Here is a 15,464-nt window from a genome sequence, read left to right as displayed (position 1 = left end):
GTTGACACTGTGTAAGACGCTCTGAGGTGATGTTGACACTGTGTAAGACGCTCCCAGGTGATGTTGACACTGTGTAAGACGCTCTGAGGTGATGTTGACACTGTGTAAGACGCTCCCAGGTGATGTTGACGCTGTGTAAGACGCTCCCGGGTGATGTTGACACTGTGTAAGACGCTCCCAGGTGATGTTGACGCTGTGTAAGATGCTCTGAGGTGATGTTGACGCTGTGTAAGATGCTCTGAGGTGATGTTGACGCTGTGTAAGACGCTCTGAGGTGATGTTGACGCTGTGTAAGACGCTCCCAGGTGATGTTGACGCTGTGTAAGATGCTCTGAGGTGATGTTGACGCTGTGTAAGATGCTCTGAGGTGATGTTGACGCTGTGTAAGACGCTCTGAGGTGATGTTGACACTGTGTAAGACGCTCCCAGGTGATGTTGACAATGTGTAAGACGCTCCCAGGTGATGTTGACGCTGTGTAAGACGCTCCCGGGTGATGTTGACACTGTGTAAGACGCTCTGAGGTGATGTTGACACTGTGTAAGACGCTCCCAGGTGATGTTGACAATGTGTAAGACGCTCCCAGGTGATGTTGACACTGTGTAAGACGCTCTGAGGTGATGTTGACACTGTGTAAGATGCTCTGAGGTGATGTTGACAATGTGTAAGACGCTCCCAGGTGATGTTGACACTGTGTAAGACGCTCCCGGGTGATGTTGACACTGTGTAAGACGCTCCCAGGTGATGTTGACAATGTGTAAGACGCTCCCAGGTGATGTTGACAATGTGTAAGACGCTCTCAGGTGATGTTGACACTGTGTAAGACGCTCCCAGGTGATGTTGACACTGTGTAAGACGCTCTGAGGTGATGTTGACACTGTGTAACACGCTCCCAGGTGATGTTGACACTGTGTAAGACGCTCCCAGGTGATGTTGACGCTGTGTAAGATGCTCTGAGGTGATGTTGACGCTGTGTAAGATGCTCCCAGGTGATGTTGACGCTGTGTAAGATGCTCTGAGGTGATGTTGACGCTGTGTAAGATGCTCTGAGGTGATGTTGACGCTGTGTAAGACGCTCTGAGGTGATGTTGACACTGTGTAAGACGCTCCCAGGTGATGTTGACACTGTGTAAGACGCTCTGAGGTGATGTTGACACTGTGTAAGACGCTCCCAGGTGATGTTGACACTGTGTAAGATGCTCTGAGGTGATGTTGACGCTGTGTAAGATGCTCTGAGGTGATGTTGACGCTGTGTAAGACGCTCCCAGGTGATGTTGACAATGTGTAAGACGCTCTCAGGTGATGTTGACACTGTGTAAGACGCTCCCAGGTGATGTTGACACTGTGTAAGACGCTCTCAGGTGATGTTGACACTGTGTAAGACGCTCCCAGGTGATGTTGACGCTGTGTAAGACGCTCCCGGGTGATGTTGACACTGTGTAAGACGCTCCCAGGTGATGTTGACGCTGTGTAAGATGCTCTGAGGTGATGTTGACGCTGTGTAAGATGCTCCCAGGTGATGTTGACGCTGTGTAAGACGCTCTGAGGTGATGTTGACGCTGTGTAAGACGCTCCCAGGTGATGTTGACAATTTGTAAGACGCTCCCAGGTGATGTTGACGCTGTGTAAGACGCTCCCGGGTGATGTTGACACTGTGTAAGACGCTCTGAGGTGATGTTGACACTGTGTAAGACGCTCCCAGGTGATGTTGACACTGTGTAAGACGCTCCCAGGTGATGTTGACGCTGTGTAAGATGCTCTGAGGTGATGTTGACACTGTGTAAGACGCTCCCAGGTGATGTTGACGCTGTGTAAGATGCTCTGAGGTGATGTTGACGCTGTGTAAGATGCTCTGAGGTGATGTTGACGCTGTGTAAGACGCTCCCAGGTGATGTTGACACTGTGTAAGACGCTCTGAGGTGATGTTGACACTGTGTAAGACGCTCCCAGGTGATGTTGACGCTGTGTAAGATGCTCTGAGGTGATGTTGACGCTGTGTAAGATGCTCTGAGGTGATGTTGACGCTGTGTAAGACGCTCCCAGGTGATGTTGACAATGTGTAAGACGCTCTGAGGTGATGTTGACACTGTGTAAGACGCTCCCAGGTGATGTTGACGCTGTGTAAGATGCTCTGAGGTGATGTTGACGCTGTGTAAGATGCTCTGAGGTGATGTTGACGCTGTGTAAGACGCTCCCAGGTGATGTTGACAATGTGTAAGACGCTCTCAGGTGATGTTGACACTGTGTAAGACGCTCCCAGGTGATGTTGACACTGTGTAAGACGCTCTGAGGTGATGTTGACACTGTGTAAGACGCTCCCAGGTGATGTTGACGCTGTGTAAGACGCTCCCGGGTGATGTTGACACTGTGTAAGACGCTCCCAGGTGATGTTGACGCTGTGTAAGATGCTCTGAGGTGATGTTGACGCTGTGTAAGATGCTCCCAGGTGATGTTGACGCTGTGTAAGACGCTCTGAGGTGATGTTGACGCTGTGTAAGACGCTCCCAGGTGATGTTGACGCTGTGTAAGATGCTCTGAGGTGATGTTGACGCTGTGTAAGATGCTCTGAGGTGATGTTGACGCTGTGTAAGACGCTCTGAGGTGATGTTGACACTGTGTAAGACACTCCCAGGTGATGTTGACAATTTGTAAGACGCTCCCAGGTGATGTTGACGCTGTGTAAGACGCTCCCGGGTGATGTTGACACTGTGTAAGACGCTCTGAGGTGATGTTGACACTGTGTAAGACGCTCCCAGGTGATGTTGACAATGTGTAAGACGCTCCCAGGTGATGTTGACACTGTGTAAGACGCTCTGAGGTGATGTTGACACTGTGTAAGATGCTCTGAGGTGATGTTGACAATGTGTAAGACGCTCCCAGGTGATGTTGACACTGTGTAAGACGCTCCCGGGTGATGTTGACACTGTGTAAGACGCTCCCAGGTGATGTTGACAATGTGTAAGACGCTCCCAGGTGATGTTGACAATGTGTAAGACGCTCTCAGGTGATGTTGACACTGTGTAAGACGCTCCCAGGTGATGTTGACACTGTGTAAGACGCTCTGAGGTGATGTTGACGCTGTGTAAGACGCTCCCAGGTGATGTTGACACTGTGTAAGACGCTCCCAGGTGATGTTGACGCTGTGTAAGATGCTCTGAGGTGATGTTGACGCTGTGTAAGATGCTCCCAGGTGATGTTGACGCTGTGTAAGATGCTCTGAGGTGATGTTGACACTGTGTAAGATGCTCTGAGGTGATGTTGACGCTGTGTAAGACGCTCTGAGGTGATGTTGACACTGTGTAAGACGCTCCCAGGTGATGTTGACACTGTGTAAGATGCTCTGAGGTGATGTTGACACTGTGTAAGACGCTCCCAGGTGATGTTGACGCTGTGTAAGATGCTCTGAGGTGATGTTGACGCTGTGTAAGATGCTCTGAGGTGATGTTGACGCTGTGTAAGACGCTCCCAGGTGATGTTGACAATGTGTAAGACGCTCTCAGGTGATGTTGACACTGTGTAAGACGCTCCCAGGTGATGTTGACAATGTGTAAGATGCTCTGAGGTGATGTTGACGCTGTGTAAGATGCTCTGAGGTGATGTTGACACTGTGTAAGATGCTCTGAGGTGATGTTGACGCTGTATAAGACGCTCCCAGGTGATGTTGACGCTGTGTAAGACGCTCCCAGGTGATGTTGACACTGTGTAAGATGCTCCCAGGTGATGTTGACACTGTGTAAGATGCTCTGAAGTGATGTTGACACTGTGTAAGATGCTCTGAGGTGATGTTGACGCTCTGTAAGACGCTCCCGGGTGATGTTGACGCTGTATATTAGTTGCTAGCGATGCCATAACAAAGTTCCACAGACTGGGTGGCTAAAACAACAAAAATTTATATTCTCACAATTCTGGAGGCTAGACATCCAAGATCAAGGTGTCAGCGGGGTTGGTTTCTTCTGAGGCTTCTCTCCTTGGCTTAGAGACATTAACCTTCTCTCCTTGTATCTTCACACGGTTTTCTCTCTGTGCATATCTGTGTCCAAGTTTCCTCTTCTTAAAAGGACACCAGTCCTATAAAGCCCACTCTAATAAACCATTAACTTAATCATCTCTTTAGTTAAGAGTCACATTCTGAAGTAGTAGAGGTTAGAACCTCAACATATGAATTTGAGGGAGTCACAATTCAGCACGTAACATTCTGCCTGCTGAGTAGTTAGGCTCTAGATTCTATATACCATTGAACAGTCATTTACAGGAAGTATGACCTGTTATCACTTCTTTTCTATATTCATTTGATATTAATGAGGTCTCTGAGTTCTCTTTGCCCTTCCCTCTGGAGCAAAGTGAGCAAGGGGAGAGAGGTAGAGAGAGGTAGAAGTCTGAGGTCAGAGATATATCCAGGGGCCAGGACTCTATAGACTGTTGTGTGGACTTCTCAGGCAAGAATAAGAGGACTTTTTATCTTCAGACCCTCTACTGAATATTCCAAGATGTGAGAGGTCTTCATATTTCATATTCTTTTTTCCCTAATTTTTATTTATTGATTTTAGAGAGAGAGAAACAGAAACATAGATCTGTTTCTGTATGTGCCCTGACCGGGAATCAAACCAGCAACCCCTGCATATCAGGACAAGGCTCCAGACAGCTGAGCTATCCAACCAGGCACATATTCTTCCTTTATCAGCCTTCGTCAGCCAACTGGAATGTTCAATGGCAAATTGTCTGCATTTTCCTTTGCTCATTTCCCTGTTTTAGTCTGCACAGCATTTAAAAAATAATAATAATTTTGATAAGAATACAAATGAGATCTAACCTCTTACAAACTTTATGTGCACAATACATTGTTGTTGGCTCTAGGTATGGTGTTGTACACCAGATCTCCAGAGCTTACTCATCATATGTGCAAACGTACGTCTGCTGTTAGTAACTCCCCGCTTCTCCTCGCCTCACTCACTGGCAGCGCTATTCCACTCTTGGTTTGACATTTTCAATACCTCACGTCAGTGGAAGTATTTGCAGTGTTTGTCTTTCTGTGACCGGCTTATTTCACTTAGCCTGAAGTCCTCAAGATTTATTCATGTTGTCACATATGGCACATTTTCCCTTGTAAGCCTTCATAGTATTCCATTGTATGTATAGACCTCATTTTCTTTATCCATTCACCTGTTCATGAACATTGGGGTGGTTCCCACACTTGGCTATATGGAAAAAGCATAGGCAATGAAAACAAAAATAACAAGTGAAATTAAAGAGCTTCTGCACAGCAACAAACAAACAAACAAAAAACAAACAAAAAACAAAACAACCAAAAAACAGTCAGCACAGTAAAAGGCAATCTACAGGATGGCAGAAAACATAGCTGACAAAAAATATGAGGAACTCTTACAACTCCATAATGAAACAGTAACAAGAACAACAAAAAAACTAGTCGACATAGTTTGATACAATGGCTGGAGTGGCTAGAGGTCTCACTAGAGCAGCGGTTCTCAACCTGTGGGTCGCGACAATCGCCTAAAGCCATCGGAAAATACATAATGCATATCAGGTATGTACATTTCGAATCATAACTGTAGCAAAATTACAGTTATGAAGTAGCCACCAAAATTATTTTTTGGTTTGGGGTCACCGCAACATGAGGAACTGTATTGCGGGGTCACGGCATTAGAAAGGTTGAGAACCACTGCACTAGAGGGACACTCGGAATCACAGCTAGGACCGCTGCCTGGGATTCTGCAGCATCCACATTTACCTAGACGAGAAATGCAAGACGTTGGCGGAACAGTGGCTGTTTCAAAGCCCTCACCAGGCCTTCCTCCTGCAGCGAGGTTCTAAGTCCCACAGGGGGAATGATGGACCGTGGCCCAGTAACTTCTGAAGGAAACGAAAGTCACAGCCCAAGAAGAAGAATCAGATGGATTCTTACATGGCTAGGATAAAACTTCTTTAAATTAGTTGCTATTGTCCAGCCTCTTGGAAGTTTTTCATGTTCAAGAAAAGAAAACCCTCAAGCTTACATTCCAAAAGAAAAAGAAAATTGAGGATAAGATAAATGAGTTGTAACTTACCGCGAAGTGTAAGAACTCAAACACTAATGTTTTTAAGGTCCAGCTTCAGACCCTCTGCTGAATATTCCAAGACGGGGGAGGTCTTCATATTTCACGCTCTTTCTTTATTAGCCTTCATCAGCTAACTGAGATGTTCAACAGCAAGGTGTTCGCATTTTTCTCTGCTCATTCAGAGGGGCAGGCGAAGGGCTGCATTCAGCTGTGGAATGCGTTGTGAGCAAATTTGATTTTGGTGAATTTGAAGTGTGAGGGAGAAAAACTTTTTCCTCTTTACCCTGTTAGTGTCTGGGTACTGCGAGTTAAGTTGGCATATAGGCCAAATTGACAGAAGAGAGGGTTTATTCACATGCATGTGGAAGCCAATAAAAGGAGTAGCTGGCTCTTTAAATGGTTACTGTTAGAGGTTTACACACCTAACTCTGTAGGGACAGGAGAGGGAGGAAAACAAATCTTTTCTTCGGGAAAGACAAATGGGATTTTACAGGAACAAACGGGAGATGAGAGAGTGTGTGATAATGTTTGTATATGCAGGTGCAGTGGTCTGTCTGCTTCAGGGCCATGAAACTCCCCCAGAGAGGGGATTCTAGTGGGTTTACGGCATCCTTGCTGGGAGTAAAAGCCATCCTGAAGATGGGATTTATGGCCGCCTCAGTTCCCAGAAGTTGCTTCTCTTAGATAAGGGAAACTCTGAGGAGGCTTCTTTCTGTTGAATTTCAAATGCTTCAGCTTAAAATAATCTTAGCAACTCTGGGTCCCACAGAATAGTATGATATAGAAATATGAAGCCTTGTTGTATTAGGAAGGGATTTGTAGATTGTTATTTATTGCTGCCTAGCCTTGGCAGTGCCCCTTTCGCTGGCAAACTGTAATTCTCTTCAATCTCAGTGTCAACAGCATAATCGTTATTTAAAGACATTTGGGATTCAACGAGTGATTTTAGCATTTATTATTACATTGTTATTCTAATACTTAGTATTAGTATAATTTAAAATATTGCATAAGCTCTATAAAATATTATTCAAGGGATGATATTGTTAAAGCTAGGGCTTGAAAAATGCGACCATAAATCAAAAAGTTTAGAGTAAACGTTAGATATGATAAAAACAGTATAAATAAGGGCCAATCAACCACATTAAGACTGTGCTATTAATTTAGGAGGCAGCCTTAAGTAAAAAATTTGAAGTAATGCTTTAAAATATCAACAGCAATTTTAAAGTAAAAGTGTGCTTTATTCAATAGTGATGGATTTTGTCCTCCAAGAACGCACCCCCCCTACACTCTTTGTTTCTTGAGTCTTGAATTCTAAGTGATCTCCAAAAATGTGTTCCTTAAATAAAATATGACCCTGTGTGTAATAGGGGGGATGCAAGCTAGACATTGTTCACTTCACAAGCAAAGAATCAAATTGCAATTCAATGGCAATTGTTTATACAGAAGAGCTAGAATGGGAACAAACATCTCAAAACTGTAGGACAATTCATTCTGAAATATTATGGTAACTATAAGGTAATCCATCCTTAAACATTAAGGCAATATTAGAGATGATGAGTATATGGACTCTTGTACATGGAAATAGACCTAGGAAATAATGTTGATTGAAAACAATTAGAATTCAAAATAGTCCACACAATTATTACAGCCTTAGAGAAAATATATAAGCTTGCTTACTGATAAAGATGGGGCCTTAATTTAAACTGATCTAAATGGTACTTACATCCATTGGCTCCCTCATTTTCTCATTTGCTCCCTCATTTTATGAAGAATAAAAGCAAAGTGAAGTGGTTGAAGGTTTGGGAGGAGAAGAAAGGGAGGGATAAATGGTGGGGCACAGGGGATTTTTAGGGTCGTGAAACCATTCTGCATGATACTGTAATGGTTGATGTGTGTCTTTATACATTTGTCAAAGCCTATGGGCTTCACAACACAAAGAATGAACCCTAATGTAAACTATGGGATTCAGTTGATAGTAATGTGTCGGTATTGACTTATCAATTAAAACAAAGGTACTACACTAGTGCAAGATACTAGTAACAGGAAATTGGGTGAGGGTAGAGGGTTAAGAAAGTGTATGTAAACTCTACTTTTTAGTTAATTTTTATGAATACCTAAAACTGCTAAAAATAATAGAGTCTATCAACTAAAGAAAAAACTAATGTGGTGGAAGAGGAGATTGCTGCATGATGTATTCTTGGGAAAACCTTGAATCATCCAACACAAATCAACTTAAAACATGCTGTTGGCTTCTTATTTATTTTTCATTAAGGTGCATTGTTTATTTTGCAAGGGCATAAAGATTAATAACAAAATGAGAGCAATAAAATGTCTCATACCCATTGCCAAAATAAGCTTTCTTTTTTCTTTTTTTTCTTTCATTCTTTTTTTTTTGCAAGACAGACAGGAAGGGAGAGAGATGAGAAGCATCAACTTGTTGTAGCACTTTAGTTGTTCATTGATTGCTTTCTCATATGTGCCTTGACTAGGAGGCTCCAGCTGAGCCAGTGACCCCTTGCTCAAGCCAGTGACCTTGGGCTCAAGCCAAGTGACCTTGGGTTTCAAGCCAGCGACCTATGAGCTCATGCCAACGACCATGGGGTCATGCCAATGATCCCATGCTCAAGCCTGCAACCTCGTATTCACGCTGGTGAGCCTGCACTCAAACCAGTGACCTCAGGGTTTTGAACCTGGGACCTCAATGTCCCAGGTCAGTGGTCTATCCACTGTGCCACCGCCTGGTCAGGCATAAAATAAGCTTTCTTATTTGGTTGACTATCATGAACATTATATCAATCTACTCAGAGGAATAAATTTTATCCTTTATAAATAAAGTTCCAAATTTCCTTAAATTTATTTCGTAAGTAAACACTATATCAGCAATTCTCACTACAGGATTCATTACGTCAACAAACATATATGGAGGTATTTAATGAAGTGCTTTATTGTTGTGTCTTGTTGATCAGCAGTCACCTATTGAACTTCAGAGCACACAACCTTTGCTCAGAGGTCTGGGTCTTTAACCCCCCCTGCGAAGGAAATCTGGTAATCTAGGAGAATTGCAACTCACTCCACAACCACACCCCAATCTCCTCCAGCCTGGGGCCACTTACAATACATTCTTGTCCCTCCTGCCATCACCACCTTCTCTGCCTTGAATCATGGGCATAAATTGAAGTCTATAAAAAATATGCCTTTATTTTCTATAACTCAGCTTGCTTTCTGACTTTGAGCCAGTGGAAAAATACTCTCATCCTTTTCTGGGCTTCCAGGAGCCTCCCAAGTGCCAAGATGAGGAGTGGTGGGGTCTGAGAGTGATGTGGGGAACATCCCTGGGCCTCGGTCCACACAGGTTATTGCTAAGACATGTTACCCCTCTGCGCATGTTCCCTGCATGTCCTCCGCGTGTTCCTTCCAGCTCTCTGCTGCTTTCTGCTGTGACTGGAACGTGGGAGTCTTTGGCAGGGCTGCTGTTGATCATATCTACTTAGAGCTGTTTTCTCTCTGGGACTTTCTGTCCTTAGTAATGACCGTGTTGCAAAGCAGGGCACTTTTCTGCTCCTGGAATCCGTGACCTCTCATGTCTCCTCCCTTTCTCTCCCACCCCTGGAAAACTCTCCCCAGTTTGGGAACGACACAAATTCTTTCTTTGATGTCCGTTCACAAAGGCCCATCCCTAGGTCTCCCTAGGAGCCTTGTTTTGGAACAGGGAGCAAAATTATTTGAAACTATATCTGTTTTCTCTTTTGCTACATCCCTCCCTCAAGGCAATGAGGCTGCTGCGATGGAAAGGAGAGAAAGGGCCCTACAGAGGAAAAAAGGCAGAAATTCACATTTCAAGATATTATTTGAGATGTTTTATTTGCAGGGAGTAGGTCTGATCTCCCAGTATAGGTAAGCAGCCCGATGCCTGTGGTGGAAGAAGTGTGTTCCCGACTATTTCTGTTGTTCTCCCTGAAGCCTTGGCTAGCTTTGAGGGGAGCTGTGGAGCTATCCTGCGGGGTCGTGATGGTCGCATTCCTGCCGCTAATCATAAGACTTCTTTTCCCAGTTGTTGCCAACTATTTCATTTTTGGTCACCTAAGAGACATTGGACATTTTTGGACAGTTCACTAGAATGAATGGAATTTTTAAAGGGGTTTTAGTTTGTTTGTTTGTTTTGTTTTGTTTTTCTGTCAAAATGGAAACGTTTTGATCCAAATCGTTAAAGAGGCTGGTGAGTATAAATCATCATTTTATTATGGTGATGGGAACGAAAGGGGTACAAATCTTAATACATTGAGTCTCCTACCTCCAAATGCCACAGTGCTAATCCAATATTCTTACATCCAGTATTCCTTTAAGCTGAGGCACTGAGGGGCTATGTTTAAATATAATGTGCTAGTAGGTATGCTCGTAGATTACCTTGGGAGTTACTCAGCAGAGTGTAAACCTTGAAGGAAGGAGACACAGGAGAGGTAAGTTTTGACTGACAAGGGGGGATTGAGAAAGGAAAAGGCCATAGTCTCCCATAGGACATTGGAATCAGAAATGGACTCTGAAGGGTCTCAGAAACAAATCCAAAATTTTATAATTTTGTCTGCAATATGTAGGCCTTGCTTTTGCGGAAAGGGTGTGGTGTAAGCCTGTCCATTTTCTTTTTTGAGAGGTGTGTATGAGAGCTTTATTCATGCTCCCCTCAACAATGTGAGGAGCCTACAGCTGCAGTATTTAGCTCCCTGAGGTTTTCTGCTGTGTGGGCTGGAGTCCCAGGGCCTCAGGTCAGCGACTCACCACTAGGAGGCGCCATGGTGATGAAGAAGGGAGAAGAAGCTCTTTGTACCCACTGCCCAGTCTTCCTCTCCGGCTTCCACCACCCGGCTTCCACCACCCGGGGCTGAAGGTGTTCTCCTCATACCCTCCACCTCGACCCCAACCCATGCAGCCTAAAACCTTGTCAAGGCCATTAACTCTTTCATTCTAAATCTTTTGATTTCTCTAGCATTTCCTTTCTAAAGAAAGGTCCATACCTCCCTGCTGGACCAAGACAAGTTATATCGGCGCCCAGACTTCTGTCACCTGACAGTAATGGAGAAGGGAGGGTGGTTGGAGTGACCACTGTTCCCTCTTCAATTTCCATTTAAGTGGCTGTCTGGTGTGCCCTGATCCCCAAATGGGGTTAAAGCCACCTAAGGAGGCCCCACTGGGATGTCTGACCACAGGGTAAGCTTACACTCTTCTATCTTTGCACCTTTTAAAAGCAAGGCAGGCAAATACCTTCAGACCCCATTGCCCTAACCTGAGTTAACCTGAGTCCAGCTCTGAAGATGCAGGCAAACTTGGGGGGCAGCTGTACTGTATAAGGTGGCAGTGCATGGCCTTTCGGAGTCCCCTGAAATGCTGAGGCTGGATGCTGACCAATCAGGTGAGCGTGAGTCTGGGTCTCATTCATTCCTGCACCCAGTGCCCAGCCCCTGGTCTGCTACCTTGGGGTCACCCAGTCAATATTTATCATACTGAAATAAAGTTGCATTTAATCCACATTTATGGAATTTGAGTTGACATTATCAGGCTTCTTAATATCCCCAAATACCTCTCAGCCTTTAAAAATGGTAAATTAATTGTATGAGCTGACTCAGAAGATTCTAATTCTTTGTCTTTGCTTTTCTTATTGCTCTCCTCACCCCAAGCGTTAAGGAGTACATAGAGCAAAGGAGTAGAAAGTGAAGGGAACGGCCCCTTCTTATTGTCAGACCAGACACTCATGTGCTTTTATGGAATAAGTGTTTTGTATGGGGGCTGGACAACACAGCGGATTCCTTGTGAGAGAAGATGAAAGGAATGACAGCGCTGGCCAGGGCGGAATACCAAAGGTTCCCTCTCCCTCCGGCAGGCTGCTCGGCTTCTCAGAGCAAAACAGGGCTCTGTCTGAAGTTTGTGTGAGACTTGACCCTGCTTGGCTTTTCCTCCAGACAGTGTCAGGCAAGTGCCTTGATTATTATCCTTGTTTAGACTCAGCTAAATCCAACAGGACCTCTTTGGTTGTTGCTATTGTTTTGGAATTTTCTTGATATTGGAGATGGTTTATGACTTTATTTATTAATTGCAGAATACTGAAATAATAATAGGTAAGGTTTTCACCTATTAAGCCCAGCAACTCCCAATTGCTGGTACTAATGGAATAACCTAATTGAAATGGTATTGAATTATCTAAACCTGCAAAAGATTCCAAATGGTTACAGTTTGACCTTGCGGCATATGTGTGGCAACCCTGTTGCCTGAATCCCAAACAGGACACATTACCGATGTAGTCTTTTATTTATTTATTTATTTATTCATTCATTCATTTTAGAGAGGAGAGGTAGAGACAGAGAGAGAGAGAGCGAGAGAGGAGAGATAGAGAGAGAGAAGGGGAGGAGGAGCTGGAAGCATCAACTCCCATATGTGCCTTGACCAGGCAAGCCCAGGGTTTTGAACCGGCGACCTCAGCACTTCCAGGTCGATGCTTTATCCCACTGCGCCACCACAGGTCAGGCTACAGGACACATTACAATCAAGAGAAAGAAGATTTGAAATCAAGACTGTCCTGGGAACAAGTCAAACAGTCACTTCATCCATATTGCATATTATATGGTTAACTAAGTCATTTTCCTAACCTTGTTTTCTTAGACTGGCATTATAATTACTTGTATTATGTAACCTCACACCAGTTTAAGGGTAGCACAGCCTGACCAGGCGGTGGCGCAGTGGGTAGAGCGTCAAACTGGGATGTGGAGGACCCAGGTTCGAGACCCTGAGGTCACCAGCTTGAGCATGGGCTCATCTGGCTCGAGCAAGGGGTCACTCAGTCTGCTATAGCCCCCTGGTCAAGGCACATATGAGAAATCAATCAATGAACAACTAAGGAGCCACAATGAAGAATTGATGTTTCTCAACCTGACCTGGGGTGGCGCAGTGAATAAAGCGTCGACCTGGAAATGCTGAGGTCGCAGGTTCGAAACCCTGGGCTTGCCTGGTCAAGGCACATATGGGAGTTGATGCTTCCAGCTCCTCCTCCCTTCTCTTTCTCTGTCTCTCTCTATCCCTCTCTCTTTCCTCTCTAAAAATGAATAAATAAAATTAAAAAAAAAAGAGGTAGCACAGACAGCTGTGGTTAAGAGAAAGAAGGGAAGAGAGAAACTTGTTCAGATGCTCTGAATGAGTGCTTCAGAGAGCCAGGTGTTATTAATCTAAAATTAAATATGTAGTTTGTAATATTATTTCTATTAAAATTATATATCATTTTATTTATATTATATATAAGTATACTTTATTATATGTTATAGAAATATACTTATTTATATAGTATATTAAATATATTAATGTATATGTTATAATAAATATGTTTTTGATATAACATGTTATATTAAATATATGTATATAATATATTATATATTATATAGAATAAAAATATACTTATTTATATACTCTATATTAAATTTCTTAATGTATGTTATATTAAATATATATGAATTTGATTGAAAGTTCCTTTAGTAAGTGAAACAACCTGTGCTGTGATGACTCAATAAACACCATTTGATAACCAGCTGAATTCCAGTCATTTTACCTTGAGAGGTAGGAGTGCTTTGCTGCCAAAGCTTTAGTTCAATTTATTACATTTTTTCATTTTGCCTTTGCACAAAGTTATTCTATGACTTATCTATTGCTTTGTAACAAACTACCCTAAAACTCAGTGGCTTAAAATAGTAAGTTTTTACTCAGTGTCTGTGGGTCTGGAATCCGGGTGCAGCCCAGGCGGGCGGTTTAGCTCCCAGGCGGCTGTTGGCCAGGGGGTTCCCTCAGTTCTTTGGCATGCGGACCTCTCCATGGGGCAACTCACAACATGGAAGCAGCCTCCCTCTGAGTGAGTAAGAGGGTGAGCAAAACAGCTGGGCAAAAGTCATAGTCCTTTCACTAGGTAATCTTAGAATTGACATCCCATCCCTTTTTTTTTTTTTTTTTTTTGTATTTTTCTGAAGCTGGAAATGGGGAGGCAGTCAGACAGACTCCCACATGTTCCAGACCGGGATCTACCCAGCATGTCCACCAGGGGGCGATGCTCTGCCCATCTGGGGCATCGCTTTGCTGCAACCAGAGCCATTCTAGCGCCTGAGGCAGAGGCCACGGAGCCATCCTCAGCGCCGGGGCCAACTTAGCTCCAGTGGAGCCTCGGCTGCGGGAGGGGAAGAGAGAGACAGAGAGGAAGGAGAGGGGGAGGAGTGGAGAAGTAGATGGGTGCTTCTCCTGTGTGCCCTGGCCGGGAATCAAACTCGGGACTCCTGCATGCCAGGCTGACACTCTACCACTGAGCCAACCGGCCAGGGCTCATCCCATCCCTTTTGTCATAGGGTCAAGCCCACAATCAAGGAGAGGGGATTCCACAAGAGCATGAATGTCAGGTGGAAGGGATCGTTGGAACCAGCTTAGATGCTGCGTACACAGCTAGCTGGACAAAAGTGACCACTCTATTCGTTATCAAAATTAGTATGACCACTCTATTTGTTATCAAAATTAGTATGACCTAGATATGACACCAAATATATCATACAATCAAAGAAAATCAGTTAAATAGAACTTTATCAAATTAAGATGTTAATGTTACAAGGGATGCTATTAAGAAAGTGAAAAGACAGACCTGTGGTGGCTCAGTGAATAAAGCATTGACCTGGAATGCTGAGGTCTCCAGTTCGAATCCCTGGGCTTACCCAGTCAAGGCACTACTATGAGTAGATGCTTCCTGCTTCTCCCCCCGCCCCGCTGCCTTCCTCCTTCTCCCTCTCCCTCCTTCTTTCTCTCTCCAAAAATCGATAAATAAAATCTAAAAACAAAACAAAAAAGAAAGTGAAAAGACAACTCATAAAATGGGAGAAAAAAATTGCAAACCATATACATGATCAGGTCTAGTATCCAGAGTACATAAAGAGCTCTTATAACTCAATAATAAAATGACAAATAACCCAGTTTTAAGATAGGCAAAGTATTTAAGTAGACATTTCTCTAAAGAAGGTATACAAATGAAAAGATGTTCAATATAATTAATCATTATGAAATGCAAATGAAAACCACAATGAATACCACTCCATGCACACTATTTTTAAAAAAATAAAAAGTGTTGGCAAGAATATGGATACATTGAAATCCTCATGTACTTGCTGGTGTAAAATGCTATAATCACTGTAGAAAAACTTTGATAGTTCCTCAAAACGTTAAACATAGCATTACCGCATGACTCAGCAATGCCACTCTTAGGTACACACCCAAGAAAAATAAAATTATATATACATTCACAAAAAAACTTGTACCTGAATGTTCTTAGCTGCATTATTCATAATAGCCCAAAAGTGGAAATATAGCAATGCAAATGTCTATCAGTCAATTGATGAATGGAAAAACAA

This window comes from Saccopteryx bilineata, chromosome 5 (assembly GCF_036850765.1).
Source record: "Saccopteryx bilineata isolate mSacBil1 chromosome 5, mSacBil1_pri_phased_curated, whole genome shotgun sequence".
Classification (NCBI taxonomy): Eukaryota; Metazoa; Chordata; class Mammalia; order Chiroptera; family Emballonuridae; genus Saccopteryx; species Saccopteryx bilineata.
Note: the sequence above shows the minus strand (reverse complement) of the source record.